The following is a 12,940-nucleotide window of genomic DNA, read 5'->3' as shown; positions in this document are numbered from 1 at the left end:
CACATGCACACCGCAGAACTGTCATCGACAGATCATCCAGAGTTTCTGGAAATGTCTTCCCTGCGGCAATCTTTTGCTACTTCTCCACAGTGGGTGTCGGTTGTAGGCCTTGGTGCGGCCCAAGTGGCAAACCATTTCTGATCATCTCTTCTCGGCCAAATGGCTCAAGATCAAGCGTAGTGTCTGTTCTTATTAGTTTAATATCTGATACGTCCCCTATTTGGGGACCATATATTAAATGGATTTTTGGAACAGGGAGCTGGAAATGGAGCTTGCTTTGTCACACGGAACCTTCACGGGGATGGAGGGTGTGGTTATGCAGATTCAAAACGCGTTGCGCACAGCTTGAACACATGCACACCGCAGAACTGTCACCGATAGAGCATCCAGAGTTTCTGGAAAAGTCTTCCCTGCGGCAATCTTTTGCTACATCTCCACAGTGGGTGTCGATTGTAGGCCTTGGTGCGGCCCAAGTGGCAAACCATTTCTGATCATCTCTTATCGGCCAAATGGCTCAAGATCAAGCGTAGTGTCTGTTCTTATTAGTTTAATATCTGATACGTCCCCTATTTGGGGACCATATATTAAATGGATTTTTGGAACAGGGAGCTGGAAATGGAGCTTGCTTTGTCACACGGAACCTTCACGGGGATGGAGGGTGTGGTTATGCAGATTCAAAACGCGTTGCGCACAGCTTGAACACATGCACACCGCAGAACTGTCATCGACAGATCATCCAGAGTTTCTGGAAATGTCTTCCCTGCGGCAATCTTTTGCTACATCTCCACAGTGGGTGTCGGTTGTAGGCCTTGGTGCGGCCCAAGTGGCAAACCATTTCTGATCATCTCTTCTCGGCCAAATGGCTCAAGATCAAGCGTAGTGTCTGTTCTTATTAGTTTAATATCTGATACATCCCCTATTTGGGGACCATATATTAAATGGATTTTTGGAACAGGGAGCTGGAAATGGAGCTTGCTTTGTCACACGGAACCTTCACGGGGATGGAGGGTGTGGTTATGCAGATTCAAAACGCGTTGCGCACAGCTTGAACACATGCACACCGCAGAACTGTCATCGACAGATCATCCAGAGTTTCTGGAAATATCTTCCCTGCGGCAATCTTTTGCTACGTCTCCACAGTGGGTGTCGGTTGTAGGCCTTGGTGCGGCCCAAGTGGCAAACCATTTCTGATCATCTCTTCTCGGCCAAATGGCTCAAGATCAAGCGTAGTGTCTGTTCTTATTAGTTTAATATCTGATACATCCCCTATTTGGGGACCATATATTAAATGGATTTTTGGAACAGGGAGCTGGAAATGGAGCTTGCTTTGTCACACGGAACCTTCACGGGGATGGAGGGTGTGGTTATGCAGATTCAAAACGCGTTGCGCACAGCTTGAACACATGCACACCGCAGAACTGTCATCGATAGAGCATCCAGAGTTTCTGGAAATGTCTTCCCTGCGGCAATCTTTTGCTACGTCTCCACAGTGGGTGTCGGTTGTAGGCCTTGGTGCGGCCCAAGTGGCAAACCATTTCTGATCATCTCTTCTTGGCCACATAGCTCAAGATCAAGCGTAGTGTCTGTTCTTATTAGTTTAATATCTGATACGTCCCCTATTTGGGGACCATATATTAAATGGATTTTTGGAACAGGGAGCTGGAAATGGAGCTTGCTTTGTCACACGGAACCTTCACGGGGATGGAGGGTGTGGTTATGCAGATTCAAAACGCGTTGCGCACAGCTTGAACACATGCACACCGCAGAACTGTCATCGACAGAGCATCCAGAGTTTCTGGAAATGTCTTCCCTGCGGCAATCTTTTGCTACATCTCCACAGTGGGTGTCGGTTGTAGGCCTTGGTGCGGCCCAAGTGGCAAACCATTTCTGATCATCTCTTCTCGGCCAAATGGCTCAAGATCAAGCGTAGTGTCTGTTCTGATTAGTTTAATATCTGATACATCCCCTATTTGGGGACCATATATTAAATGGATTTTTGGAACAGGGAGCTGGAAATGGAGCTTGCTTTGTCACACGGAACCTTCACGGGGATGGAGGGTGTGGTTATGCAGATTCAAAACGCGTTGCGCACAGCTTGAACACATGCACACCGCAGAACTGTCATCGACAGATCATCCAGAGTTTCTGGAAATGTCTTCCCTGCGGCAATCTTTTGCTACATCTCCACAGTGGGTGTCGGTTGTAGGCCTTGGTGCAGCCCAAGTGGAAAACCATTTCTGATCATCTCTTCTCGGCCAAATGGCTCAAGATCAAGCGTAGTGTCTGTTCTTATTAGTTTAATATCTGATACATCCCCTATTTGGGGACCATATATTAAATGGATTTTTGGAACAGGGAGCTGGAAATGGAGCTTGCTTTGTCACACGGAACCTTCACGGGGATGGAGGGTGTGGTTATGCAGATTCAAAACGCGTTGCGCACAGCTTGAACACATGCACACCGCAGAACTGTCATCGACAGATCATCCAGAGTTTCTGGAAATATCTTCCCTGCGGCAATCTTTTGCTACGTCTCCACAGTGGGTGTCGGTTGTAGGCCTTGGTGCGGCCCAAGTGGCAAACCATTTCTGATCATCTCTTCTCGGCCAAATGGCTCAAGATCAAGCGTAGTGTCTGTTCTTATTAGTTTAATATCTGATACGTCCCCTATTTGGGGACCATATATTAAATGGATTTTTGGAACAGGGAGCTGGAAATGGAGCTTGCTTTGTCACACGGAACCTTCACGGGGATGGAGGGTGTGGTTATGCAGATTCAAAACGCGTTGCGCACAGCTTGAACACATGCACACCACAGAACAGTCATCGACAGAGCATCCAGAGTTTCTGGAAATGTCTTCCATGCGGCAATCTTTTGCTATGTCTCCACAGTGGGTGTCGGTTGTAGGCCTTGGTGCGGCCCAAGTGGCAAACCATTTCTGATCATCTCTTCTCGGCCAATTGGCTCAAGATCAAGCGTAGTGTCTGTTCTTATTAGTTTAATATCTGATACGTCCCCTATTTGGGGACCATATATTAAATGGATTTTTGGAACAGGGAGCTGGAAATGGAGCTTGCTTTGTCGCACGGAACCTTCACGGGGATGGAGGGTGTGGTTATGTAGATTCAAAACGCGTTGCGCACAGCTTGAACTCATGCACACCGCAGAACTGTCATCGACAGAGCATCCAGAGTTTCTGGAAATGTCTTCCATGCGGCAATCTTTTGTTACGTCTCCACAGTGGGTGTCGGTTGTAGGCCTTGGTGCGGCCCAAGTTGCAAACCATTTCTGATCATCTCTTCTCGGCCAAATGGCTCAAGATCAAGCGTATTGTCTGTTCTTATTAGTTTAATATCTGATACGTCCCCTATTTGGGGACCATATATTAAATGGATTTTTGGAACAGGGAGCTGGAAATGGAGCTTGCTTTGTCACACGGAACCTTCACGGGGATGGAGGGTGTGGTTATGCAGATTCAAAACGCGTTGCGCACAGCTTGAACACATGCACACCGCAGAACTGTCATCGACAGATCATCCAGAGTTTCTGGAAATGTCTTCCCTGCGGCAATCTTTTGCTACTTCTCCACAGTGGGTGTCGGTTGTAGGCCTTGGTGCGGCCCAAGTGGCAAACCATTTCTGATCATCTCTTCTCGGCCAAATGGCTCAAGATCAAGCGTAGTGTCTGTTCTTATTAGTTTAATATCTGATACGTCCCCTATTTGGGGACCATATATTAAATGGATTTTTGGAACAGGGAGCTGGAAATGGAGCTTGCTTTGTCACACGGAACCTTCACGGGGATGGAGGGTGTGGTTATGCAGATTCAAAACGCGTCGCGCACAGCTTGAACACATGCACACCGCAGAACTGTCACCGATAGAGCATCCAGAGTTTCTGGAAATGTCTTCCATGCGGCAATCTTTTGTTACGTCTCCACAGTGGGTGTCGGTTGTAGGCCTTGGTGCGGCCCAAGTGGCAATCCATTTCTGATCATCTCTTCTCGGCCAAATGGCTCAAGATCAAGCGTAGTGTCTGTTCTTATTAGTTTAATATCTGATACGTCCCCTATTTGGGGACCATATATTAAATGGATTTTTGGAACAGGGAGCTGGAAATGGAGCTTGCTTTGTCACACGGAACCTTCACGGGGATGGAGGGTGTGGTTATGCAGATTCAAAACGCGTTGCGCACAGCTTGAACACATGCACACCGCAGAACTGTCATCGACAGATCATCCAGAGTTTCTGGAAATATCTTCCCTTCGGCAATCTTTTGCTACGTCTCCACAGTGGGTGTCGGTTGTAGGCCTTGGTGCGGCCCAAGTGGCAAACCATTTCTGATCATCTCTTCTCGGCCAAATGGCTCAAGATCAAGCGTAGTGTCTGTTCTTATTAGTTTAATATCTGATACATCCCCTATTTGGGGACCATATATTAAATGGATTTTTGGAACAGGGAGCTGGAAATGGAGCTTGCTTTGTCACACGGAACCTTCACGGGGATGGAGGGTGTGGTTATGCAGATTCAAAACGCGTTGCGCACAGCTTGAACACATGCACACCGCAGAACTGTCATCGACAGATCATCCAGAGTTTCTGGAAATGTCTTCCCTGCGGCAATCTTTTGCTACTTCTCCACAGTGGGTGTCGGTTGTAGGCCTTGGTGCGGCCCAAGTGGCAAACCATTTCTGATCATCTCTTCTCGGCCAAATGGCTCAAGATCAAGCGTAGTGTCTGTTCTTATTAGTTTAATATCTGATACGTCCCCTATTTGGGGACCATATATTAAATGGATTTTTGGAACAGGGAGCTGGAAATGGAGCTTGCTTTGTCACACGGAACCTTCACGGGGATGGAGGGTGTGGTTATGCAGATTCAAAACGCGTCGCGCACAGCTTGAACACATGCACACCGCAGAACTGTCACCGATAGAGCATCCAGAGTTTCTGGAAAAGTCTTCCCTGCGGCAATCTTTTGCTACATCTCCACAGTGGGTGTCGGTTGTAGGCCTTTGTGCGGCCCAAGTGGCAAACCATTTCTGATCATCTCTTATCGGCCAAATGGCTCAAGATCAAGCGTAGTGTCTGTTCTTATTAGTTTAATATCTGATACATCCCCTATTTGGGGACCATATATTAAATGGATTTTTGGAACAGGGAGCTGGAAATGGAGCTTGCTTTGTCACACGGAACCTTCACGGGGATGGAGAGAGTGGTTATGCAGATTCAAAACGCGTTGCGCACAGCTTGAACACATGCACACCACAGAACAGTCATCGACAGAGCATCCAGAGTTTCTGGAAATGTCTTCCATGCGGCAATCTTTTGCTATGTCTCCACAGTGGGTGTCGGTTGTAGGCCTTGGTGCGGCCCAAGTGGCAATCCATTTCTGATCATCTCTTCTCGGCCAATTGGCTCAAGATCAAGCGTAGTGTCTGTTCTTATTAGTTTAATATCTGATACATCCCCTATTTGGGGACCATATATTAAATGGATTTTTGGAACAGGGAGCTGGAAATGGAGCTTGCTTTGTCACACGGAACCTTCACGGGGATGGAGGGTGTGGTTATGCAGATTCAAAACGCGTTGCGCACAGCTTGAACACATGCACACCGCAGAACTGTCATCTACAGATCATCCAGAGTTTCTGGAAATGTCTTCCCTGCGGCAATCTTTTGCTACATCTCCACAGTGGGTGTCGGTTGTAGGCCTTGGTGCGGCCCAAGTGGCAAACCATTTCTGATCATCTCTTCTTGGCCACATAGCTCAAGATCAAGCGTAGTGTCTGTTCTTATTAGTTTAATATCTGATACGTCCCCTATTTGGGGACCATATATTAAATGGATTTTTGGAACAGGGAGCTGGAAATGGAGCTTGCTTTGTCACACGGAACCTTCACGGGGATGGAGGGTGTGGTTATGCAGATTCAAAACGCGTTGCGCACAGCTTGAACACATGCACACCGCAGAACTGTCATCGACAGAGCATCCAGAGTTTCTGGAAATGTCTTCCCTGCGGCAATCTTTTGCTACATCTCCACAGTGGGTGTCGGTTGTAGGCCTTGGTGCGGCCCAAGTGGCAAACCATTTCTGATCATCTCTTCTCGGCCAAATGGCTCAAGATCAAGCGTAGTGTCTGTTCTGATTAGTTTAATATCTGATACATCCCCTATTTGGGGACCATATATTAAATGGATTTTTGGAACAGGGAGCTGGAAATGGAGCTTGCTTTGTCACACGGAACCTTCACGGGGATGGAGGGTGTGGTTATGCAGATTCAAAATGCGTTGCGCACAGCTTGAACACATGCACACCGCAGAACTGTCATCGACAGATCATCCAGAGTTTCTGGAAATGTCTTCCCTGCGGCAATCTTTTGCTACATCTCCACAGTGGGTGTCGGTTGTAGGCCTTGGTGCAGCCCAAGTGGAAAACCATTTCTGATCATCTCTTCTCGGCCAAATGGCTCAAGATCAAGCGTAGTGTCTGTTCTTATTAGTTTAATATCTGATACATCCCCTATTTGGGGACCATATATTAAATGGATTTTTGGAACAGGGAGCTGGAAATGGAGCTTGCTTTGTCACACGGAACCTTCACGGGGATGGAGGGTGTGGTTATGCAGATTCAAAACGCGTTGCGCACAGCTTGAACACATGCACACCGCAGAACTGTCATCGACAGATCATCCAGAGTTTCTGGAAATATCTTCCCTGCGGCAATCTTTTGCTACGTCTCCACAGTGGGTGTCGGTTGTAGGCCTTGGTGCGGCCCAAGTGGCAAACCATTTCTGATCATCTCTTCTCGGCCAAATGGCTCAAGATCAAGCGTAGTGTCTGTTCTTATTAGTTTAATATCTGATACGTCCCCTATTTGGGGACCATATATTAAATGGATTTTTGGAACAGGGAGCTGGAAATGGAGCTTGCTTTGTCACACGGAACCTTCACGGGGATGGAGGGTGTGGTTATGCAGATTCAAAACGCGTTGCGCACAGCTTGAACACATGCACACCACAGAACAGTCATCGACAGAGCATCCAGAGTTTCTGGAAATGTCTTCCATGCGGCAATCTTTTGCTATGTCTCCACAGTGGGTGTCAGTTGTAGGCCTTGGTGCGGCCCAAGTGGCAAACCATTTCTGATCATCTCTTCTCGGCCAATTGGCTCAAGATCAAGCGTAGTGTCTGTTCTTATTAGTTTAATATCTGATACGTCCCCTATTTGGGGACCATATATTAAATGGATTTTTGGAACAGGGAGCTGGAAATGGAGCTTGCTTTGTCGCACGGAACCTTCACGGGGATGGAGGGTGTGGTTATGTAGATTCAAAACGCGTTGCGCACAGCTTGAACTCATGCACACCGCAGAACTGTCATCGACAGAGCATCCAGAGTTTCTGGAAATGTCTTCCATGCGGCAATCTTTTGCTACGTCTCCACAGTGGGTGTCGGTTGTAGGCCTTGGTGCGGCCCAAGTGGCAATCCATTTCTGATCATCTCTTCTCGGCCAAATGGCTCAAGATCAAGCGTAGTGTCTGTTCTTATTAGTTTAATATCTGATACGTCCCCTATTTGGGGACCATATATTAAATGGATTTTTGGAACAGGGAGCTGGAAATGGAGCTTGCTTTGTCACACGGAACCTTCACGGGGATGGAGGGTGTGGTTATGCAGATTCAAAACGCGTTGCGCACAGCTTGAACACATGCACACCGCAGAACTGTCATCGACAGATCATCCAGAGTTTCTGGAAATATCTTCCCTGCGGCAATCTTTTGCTACGTCTCCACAGTGGGTGTCGGTTGTAGGCCTTGGTGCGGCCCAAGTGGCAAACCATTTCTGATCATCTCTTCTCGGCCAAATGGCTCAAGATCAAGCGTAGTGTCTGTTCTTATTAGTTTAATATCTGATACATCCCCTATTTGGGGACCATATATTAAATGGATTTTTGGAACAGGGAGCTGGAAATGGAGCTTGCTTTGTCACACGGAACCTTCACGGGGATGGAGGGTGTGGTTATGCAGATTCAAAACGCGTTGCGCACAGCTTGAACACATGCACACCGCAGAACTGTCATCGACAGATCATCCAGAGTTTCTGGAAATGTCTTCCCTGCGGCAATCTTTTGCTACGTCTCCACAGTGGGTGTCGGTTGTAGACCTTGGTGCGGCCCAAGTGGCAAACCATTTCTGATCATCTCTTCTCGGCCAAATGGCTCAAGATCAAGCGTAGTGTCTGTTCTTATTAGTTTAATATCTGATACATCCCCTATTTGGGGACCATATATTAAATGGATTTTTGGAACAGGGAGATGGAAATGGAGCTTGCTTTGTCACACGGAACCTTCACGGGGATGGAGGGTGTGGTTATGCAGATTCAAAACGCGTTGCGCACAGCTTGAACACATGCACACCGCAGAACTGTCATCGACAGATCATCCAGAGTTTCTGGAAATGTCTTCCCTGCGGCAATCTTTTGCTACGTCTCCACAGTGGGTGTCGGTTGTAGGCCTTGGTGCGGCCTAAGTGGCAAACCATTTCTGATCATCTCTTCTTGGCCACATAGCTCAAGATCAAGCGTAGTGTCTGTTCTTATTAGTTTAGTATCTGATACGTCCCCTATTTGGGGACCATATATGAAATGGATTTTTGGAACAGGGAGCTGGAAATGGAGCTTGCTTTGTCACACGGAACCTTCACGGGGATGGAGGGTGTGGTTATGCAGATTCAAAACGCGTTGCGCACAGCTTGAACACATGCACACCGCAGAACTGTCATCGACAGAGCATTCAGAGTTTCTGGAAATGTCTTCCCTGCGGCAATCTTTTGCTACATCTCCACAGTGGGTGTCGGTTGTAGGCCTTGGTGCGGCCCAAGTGGCAAACCATTTCTGATCATCTCTTCTCGGCCAAATGGCTCAAGATCAAGCGTAGTGTCTGTTCTTATTAGTTTAATATCTGATACGTCCCCTATTTGGGGACCATATATTAAATGGATTTTTGGAACAGGGAGCTGGAAATGGAGCTTGCTTTGTCACACGGAACCTTCACGGGGATGGAGGGTGTGGTTATGCAGATTCAAAACGCGTCGCGCACAGCTTGAACACATGCACACCGCAGAACTGTCACCGATAGAGCATCCAGAGTTTCTGGAAATGTCTTCCATGCGGCAATCTTTTGTTACGTCTCCACAGTGGGTGTCGGTTGTAGGCCTTGGTGCGGCCCAAGTGGCAATCCATTTCTGATCATCTCTTCTCGGCCAAATGGCTCAAGATCAAGCGTAGTGTCTGTTCTTATTAGTTTAATATCTGATACGTCCCCTATTTGGGGACCATATATTAAATGGATTTTTGGAACAGGGAGCTGGAAATGGAGCTTGCTTTGTCGCACGGAACCTTCACGGGGATGGAGGGTGTGGTTATGTAGATTCAAAACGCGTTGCGCACAGCTTGAACTCATGCACACCGCAGAACTGTCATCGACAGAGCATCCAGAGTTTCTGGAAATGTCTTCCATGCGGCAATCTTTTGTTACGTCTCCACAGTGGATGTCGGTTGTAGGCCTTGGTGCGGCCCAAGTTGCAAACCATTTCTGATCATCTCTTCTCGGCCAAATGGCTCAAGATCAAGCGTAGTGTCTGTTCTTATTAGTTTAATATCTGATACGTCCCCTATTTGGGGACCATATATTAAATGGATTTTTGGAACAGGGAGCTGGAAATGGAGCTTGCTTTGTCACACGGAACCTTCACGGGGATGGAGGGTGTGGTTATGCAGATTCAAAACGCGTTGCGCACAGCTTGAACACATGCACACCGCAGAACTGTCATCGACAGATCATCCAGAGTTTCTGGAAATGTCTTCCCTGCGGCAATCTTTTGCTACATCTCCACAGTGGGTGTCGGTTGTAGGCCTTGGTGCGGCCCAAGTGGCAAACCATTTCTGATCATCTCTTCTCGGCCAAATGGCTCAAGATCAAGCGTAGTGTCTGTTCTTATTAGTTTAATATCTGATACATCCCCTATTTGGGGACCATATATTAAATGGATTTTTGGAACAGGGAGCTGGAAATGGAGCTTGCTTTGTCACACAGAACCTTCACGGGGATGGAGGGTGTGGTTATGCAGATTCAAAACGCGTTGCGCACAGCTTGAACACATGCACACCGCAGAACTGTCATCGACAGAGCATCCAGAGTTTCTGGAAATATCTTCCCTGCGGCAATCTTTTGCTACGTCTCCACAGTGGGTGTCGGTTGTAGGCCTTGGTGCGGCCCAAGTGGCAAACCATTTCTGATCATCTCTTCTCGGCCAAATGGCTCAAGATCAAGCGTAGTGTCTGTTCTTATTAGTTTAATATCTGATACATCCCCTATTTGGGGACCATATATTAAATGGATTTTTGGAACAGGGAGCTGGAAATGGAGCTTGCTTTGTCACACGGAACCTTCACGGGGATGGAGGGTGTGGTTATGCAGATTCAAAACGCGTTGCGCACAGCTTGAACACATGCACACCGCAGAACTGTCATCGATAGAGCATCCAGAGTTTCTGGAAATGTCTTCCCTGCGGCAATCTTTTGCTACGTCTCCACAGTGGGTGTCGGTTATAGACCTTGGTGCGGCCCAAGTGGCAAACCATTTCTGATCATCTCTTCTCGGCCAAATGGCTCAAGATCAAGCGTAGTGTCTGTTCTTATTAGTTTAATATCTGATACATCCCCTATTTGGGGACCATATATTAAATGGATTTTTGGAACAGGGAGATGGAAATGGAGCTTGCTTTGTCACACGGAACCTTCACGGGGATGGAGGGTGTGGTTATGCAGATTCAAAACGCGTTGCGCACAGCTTGAACACATGCACACCGCAGAACTGTCATCGACAGATCATCCAGAGTTTCTGGAAATGTCTTCCCTGCGGCAATCTTTTGCTACGTCTCCACAGTGGGTGTCGGTTGTAGGCCTTGGTGCGGCCCAAGTGGCAAACCATTTCTGATCATCTCTTCTTGGCCACATAGCTCAAGATCAAGCGTAGTGTCTGTTCTTATTAGTTTAATATCTGATACGTCCCCTATTTGGGGACCATATATTAAATGGATTTTTGGAACAGGGAGCTGGAAATGGAGCTTGCTTTGTCACACGGAACCTTCACGGGGATGGAGGGTGTGGTTATGCAGATTCAAAACGCGTTGCGCACAGCTTGAACACATGCACACCGCAGAACTGTCATCGACAGAGCATCCAGAGTTTCTGGAAATGTCTTCCCTGCGGCAATCTTTTGCTACATCTCCACAGTGGGTGTCGGTTGTAGGCCTTGGTGCGGCCCAAGTGGCAAACTATTTCTGATCATCTCTTCTCGGCCAAATGGCTCAAGATCAAGCGTAGTGTCTGTTCTGATTAGTTTAATATCTGATACATCCCCTATTTGGGGACCATATATTAAATGGATTTTTGGAACAGGGAGCTGGAAATGGAGCTTGCTTTGTCACACGGAACCTTCACGGGGATGGAGGGTGTGGTTATGCAGATTCAAAACGCGTTGCGCACAGCTTGAACACATGCACACCGCAGAACTGTCATCGACAGATCATCCAGAGTTTCTGGAAATGTCTTCCCTGCGGCAATCTTTTGCTACATCTCCACAGTGGGTGTCGGTTGTAGGCCTTGGTGCAGCCCAAGTGGAAAACCATTTCTGATCATCTCTTCTCGGCCAAATGGCTCAAGATCAAGCGTAGTGTCTGTTCTTATTAGTTTAATATCTGATACATCCCCTATTTGGGGACCATATATTAAATGGATTTTTGGAACAGGGAGCTGGAAATGGAGCTTGCTTTGTCACACGGAACCTTCACGGGGATGGAGGGTGTGGTTATGCAGATTCAAAACGCGTTGCGCACAGCTTGAACACATGCACACCGCAGAACTGTCATCGACAGATCATCCAGAGTTTCTGGAAATATCTTCCCTGCGGCAATCTTTTGCTACGTCTCCACAGTGGGTGTCGGTTGTAGGCCTTGGTGCGGCCCAAGTGGCAAACCATTTCTGATCATCTCTTCTCGGCCAAATGGCTCAAGATCAAGCGTAGTGTCTGTTCTTATTAGTTTAATATCTGATACGTCCCCTATTTGGGGACCATATATTAAATGGATTTTTGGAACAGGGAGCTGGAAATGGAGCTTGCTTTGTCGCACGGAACCTTCACGGGGATGGAGGGTGTGGTTATGTAGATTCAAAACGCGTTGTGCACAGCTTGAACTCATGCACACCGCAGAACTGTCATCGACAGAGCATCCAGAGTTTCTGGAAATGTCTTCCATGCGGCAATCTTTTGTTACGTCTCCACAGTGGGTGTCGGTTGTAGGCCTTGGTGCGGCCCAAGTTGCAAACCATTTCTGATCATCTCTTCTCGGCCAAATGGCTCAAGATCAAGCGTAGTGTCTGTTCTTATTAGTTTAATATCTGATACGTCCCCTATTTGGGGACCATATATTAAATGGATTTTTGGAACAGGGAGCTGGAAATGGAGCTTGCTTTGTCACACGGAACCTTCACGGGGATGGAGGGTGTGGTTATGCAGATTCAAAACGCGTTGCGCACAGCTTGAACACATGCACACCGCAGAACTGTCATCGACAGATCATCCAGAGTTTCTGGAAATGTCTTCCCTGCGGCAATCTTTTGCTACTTCTCCACAGTGGGTGTCGGTTGTAGGCCTTGGTGCGGCCCAAGTGGCAAACCATTTCTGATCATCTCTTCTCGGCCAAATGGCTCAAGATCAAGCGTAGTGTCTGTTCTTATTAGTTTAATATCTGATACGTCCCCTATTTGGGGACCATATATTAAATGGATTTTTGGAACAGGGAGCTGGAAATGGAGCTTGCTTTGTCACACGGAACCTTCACGGGGATGGAGGGTGTGGTTATGCAGATTCAAAACGCGTCGCGC

General features: G+C 47.5%; 1 non-coding gene and 36 pseudogenes across 1 annotated transcript; all 37 read left to right on the top strand.

Annotated features, from left to right (window-relative positions):
• The first annotated feature begins 143 nt into the window (after nucleotides 1-143).
• Nucleotides 144-317, top strand: LOC143795311 (U2 spliceosomal RNA; annotated as a pseudogene).
• Nucleotides 318-493: 176 nt separating this feature from the next.
• LOC143797091 (U2 spliceosomal RNA) lies at nucleotides 494-667 on the top strand (annotated as a pseudogene).
• A 176-nt stretch (nucleotides 668-843) lies between these two features.
• LOC143796366 (U2 spliceosomal RNA) lies at nucleotides 844-1,017 on the top strand (annotated as a pseudogene).
• Nucleotides 1,018-1,193: 176 nt separating this feature from the next.
• LOC143796365 (U2 spliceosomal RNA) lies at nucleotides 1,194-1,367 on the top strand (annotated as a pseudogene).
• A 176-nt stretch (nucleotides 1,368-1,543) lies between these two features.
• LOC143796831 (U2 spliceosomal RNA) lies at nucleotides 1,544-1,717 on the top strand (annotated as a pseudogene).
• A 176-nt stretch (nucleotides 1,718-1,893) lies between these two features.
• LOC143797233 (U2 spliceosomal RNA) lies at nucleotides 1,894-2,067 on the top strand (annotated as a pseudogene).
• Nucleotides 2,068-2,243: 176 nt separating this feature from the next.
• Nucleotides 2,244-2,417, top strand: LOC143796364 (U2 spliceosomal RNA; annotated as a pseudogene).
• A 176-nt stretch (nucleotides 2,418-2,593) lies between these two features.
• Nucleotides 2,594-2,767, top strand: LOC143795310 (U2 spliceosomal RNA; annotated as a pseudogene).
• Nucleotides 2,768-2,943: 176 nt separating this feature from the next.
• On the top strand, nucleotides 2,944-3,117 carry LOC143794113 (U2 spliceosomal RNA; annotated as a pseudogene).
• Nucleotides 3,118-3,293: 176 nt separating this feature from the next.
• Nucleotides 3,294-3,467, top strand: LOC143796554 (U2 spliceosomal RNA; annotated as a pseudogene).
• A 176-nt stretch (nucleotides 3,468-3,643) lies between these two features.
• LOC143795309 (U2 spliceosomal RNA) lies at nucleotides 3,644-3,817 on the top strand (annotated as a pseudogene).
• A 176-nt stretch (nucleotides 3,818-3,993) lies between these two features.
• Nucleotides 3,994-4,167, top strand: LOC143795307 (U2 spliceosomal RNA; annotated as a pseudogene).
• A 176-nt stretch (nucleotides 4,168-4,343) lies between these two features.
• Nucleotides 4,344-4,517, top strand: LOC143796363 (U2 spliceosomal RNA; annotated as a pseudogene).
• A 176-nt stretch (nucleotides 4,518-4,693) lies between these two features.
• Nucleotides 4,694-4,867, top strand: LOC143795306 (U2 spliceosomal RNA; annotated as a pseudogene).
• A 176-nt stretch (nucleotides 4,868-5,043) lies between these two features.
• On the top strand, nucleotides 5,044-5,225 carry LOC143797299 (U2 spliceosomal RNA). The gene has a single exon (XR_013220450.1). It is a non-coding gene; the product is annotated as a U2 spliceosomal RNA (small nuclear RNA).
• Nucleotides 5,226-5,393: 168 nt separating this feature from the next.
• On the top strand, nucleotides 5,394-5,567 carry LOC143795754 (U2 spliceosomal RNA; annotated as a pseudogene).
• Nucleotides 5,568-5,743: 176 nt separating this feature from the next.
• Nucleotides 5,744-5,917, top strand: LOC143796830 (U2 spliceosomal RNA; annotated as a pseudogene).
• Nucleotides 5,918-6,093: 176 nt separating this feature from the next.
• Nucleotides 6,094-6,267, top strand: LOC143797232 (U2 spliceosomal RNA; annotated as a pseudogene).
• A 176-nt stretch (nucleotides 6,268-6,443) lies between these two features.
• Nucleotides 6,444-6,617, top strand: LOC143796362 (U2 spliceosomal RNA; annotated as a pseudogene).
• A 176-nt stretch (nucleotides 6,618-6,793) lies between these two features.
• LOC143795305 (U2 spliceosomal RNA) lies at nucleotides 6,794-6,967 on the top strand (annotated as a pseudogene).
• Nucleotides 6,968-7,143: 176 nt separating this feature from the next.
• On the top strand, nucleotides 7,144-7,317 carry LOC143794112 (U2 spliceosomal RNA; annotated as a pseudogene).
• Nucleotides 7,318-7,493: 176 nt separating this feature from the next.
• LOC143795304 (U2 spliceosomal RNA) lies at nucleotides 7,494-7,667 on the top strand (annotated as a pseudogene).
• Nucleotides 7,668-7,843: 176 nt separating this feature from the next.
• On the top strand, nucleotides 7,844-8,017 carry LOC143796361 (U2 spliceosomal RNA; annotated as a pseudogene).
• Nucleotides 8,018-8,193: 176 nt separating this feature from the next.
• On the top strand, nucleotides 8,194-8,367 carry LOC143796123 (U2 spliceosomal RNA; annotated as a pseudogene).
• A 176-nt stretch (nucleotides 8,368-8,543) lies between these two features.
• LOC143797324 (U2 spliceosomal RNA) lies at nucleotides 8,544-8,717 on the top strand (annotated as a pseudogene).
• A 176-nt stretch (nucleotides 8,718-8,893) lies between these two features.
• On the top strand, nucleotides 8,894-9,067 carry LOC143795303 (U2 spliceosomal RNA; annotated as a pseudogene).
• Nucleotides 9,068-9,243: 176 nt separating this feature from the next.
• On the top strand, nucleotides 9,244-9,417 carry LOC143794441 (U2 spliceosomal RNA; annotated as a pseudogene).
• A 176-nt stretch (nucleotides 9,418-9,593) lies between these two features.
• Nucleotides 9,594-9,767, top strand: LOC143795302 (U2 spliceosomal RNA; annotated as a pseudogene).
• Nucleotides 9,768-9,943: 176 nt separating this feature from the next.
• On the top strand, nucleotides 9,944-10,117 carry LOC143796245 (U2 spliceosomal RNA; annotated as a pseudogene).
• A 176-nt stretch (nucleotides 10,118-10,293) lies between these two features.
• LOC143796359 (U2 spliceosomal RNA) lies at nucleotides 10,294-10,467 on the top strand (annotated as a pseudogene).
• Nucleotides 10,468-10,643: 176 nt separating this feature from the next.
• On the top strand, nucleotides 10,644-10,817 carry LOC143796122 (U2 spliceosomal RNA; annotated as a pseudogene).
• A 176-nt stretch (nucleotides 10,818-10,993) lies between these two features.
• On the top strand, nucleotides 10,994-11,167 carry LOC143796829 (U2 spliceosomal RNA; annotated as a pseudogene).
• Nucleotides 11,168-11,343: 176 nt separating this feature from the next.
• LOC143797231 (U2 spliceosomal RNA) lies at nucleotides 11,344-11,517 on the top strand (annotated as a pseudogene).
• Nucleotides 11,518-11,693: 176 nt separating this feature from the next.
• LOC143796358 (U2 spliceosomal RNA) lies at nucleotides 11,694-11,867 on the top strand (annotated as a pseudogene).
• Nucleotides 11,868-12,043: 176 nt separating this feature from the next.
• Nucleotides 12,044-12,217, top strand: LOC143794440 (U2 spliceosomal RNA; annotated as a pseudogene).
• A 176-nt stretch (nucleotides 12,218-12,393) lies between these two features.
• Nucleotides 12,394-12,567, top strand: LOC143795301 (U2 spliceosomal RNA; annotated as a pseudogene).
• A 176-nt stretch (nucleotides 12,568-12,743) lies between these two features.
• On the top strand, nucleotides 12,744-12,917 carry LOC143795300 (U2 spliceosomal RNA; annotated as a pseudogene).
• The last annotated feature ends 23 nt before the right edge of the window (nucleotides 12,918-12,940 follow it).

This window comes from Ranitomeya variabilis, chromosome 1, assembly GCF_051348905.1.
Source record: "Ranitomeya variabilis isolate aRanVar5 chromosome 1, aRanVar5.hap1, whole genome shotgun sequence".
Lineage (NCBI taxonomy): Eukaryota > Metazoa > Chordata > Amphibia > Anura > Dendrobatidae > Ranitomeya > Ranitomeya variabilis.
Note: the sequence above shows the minus strand (reverse complement) of the source record. Positions and strands in the feature narration are given on the sequence as shown.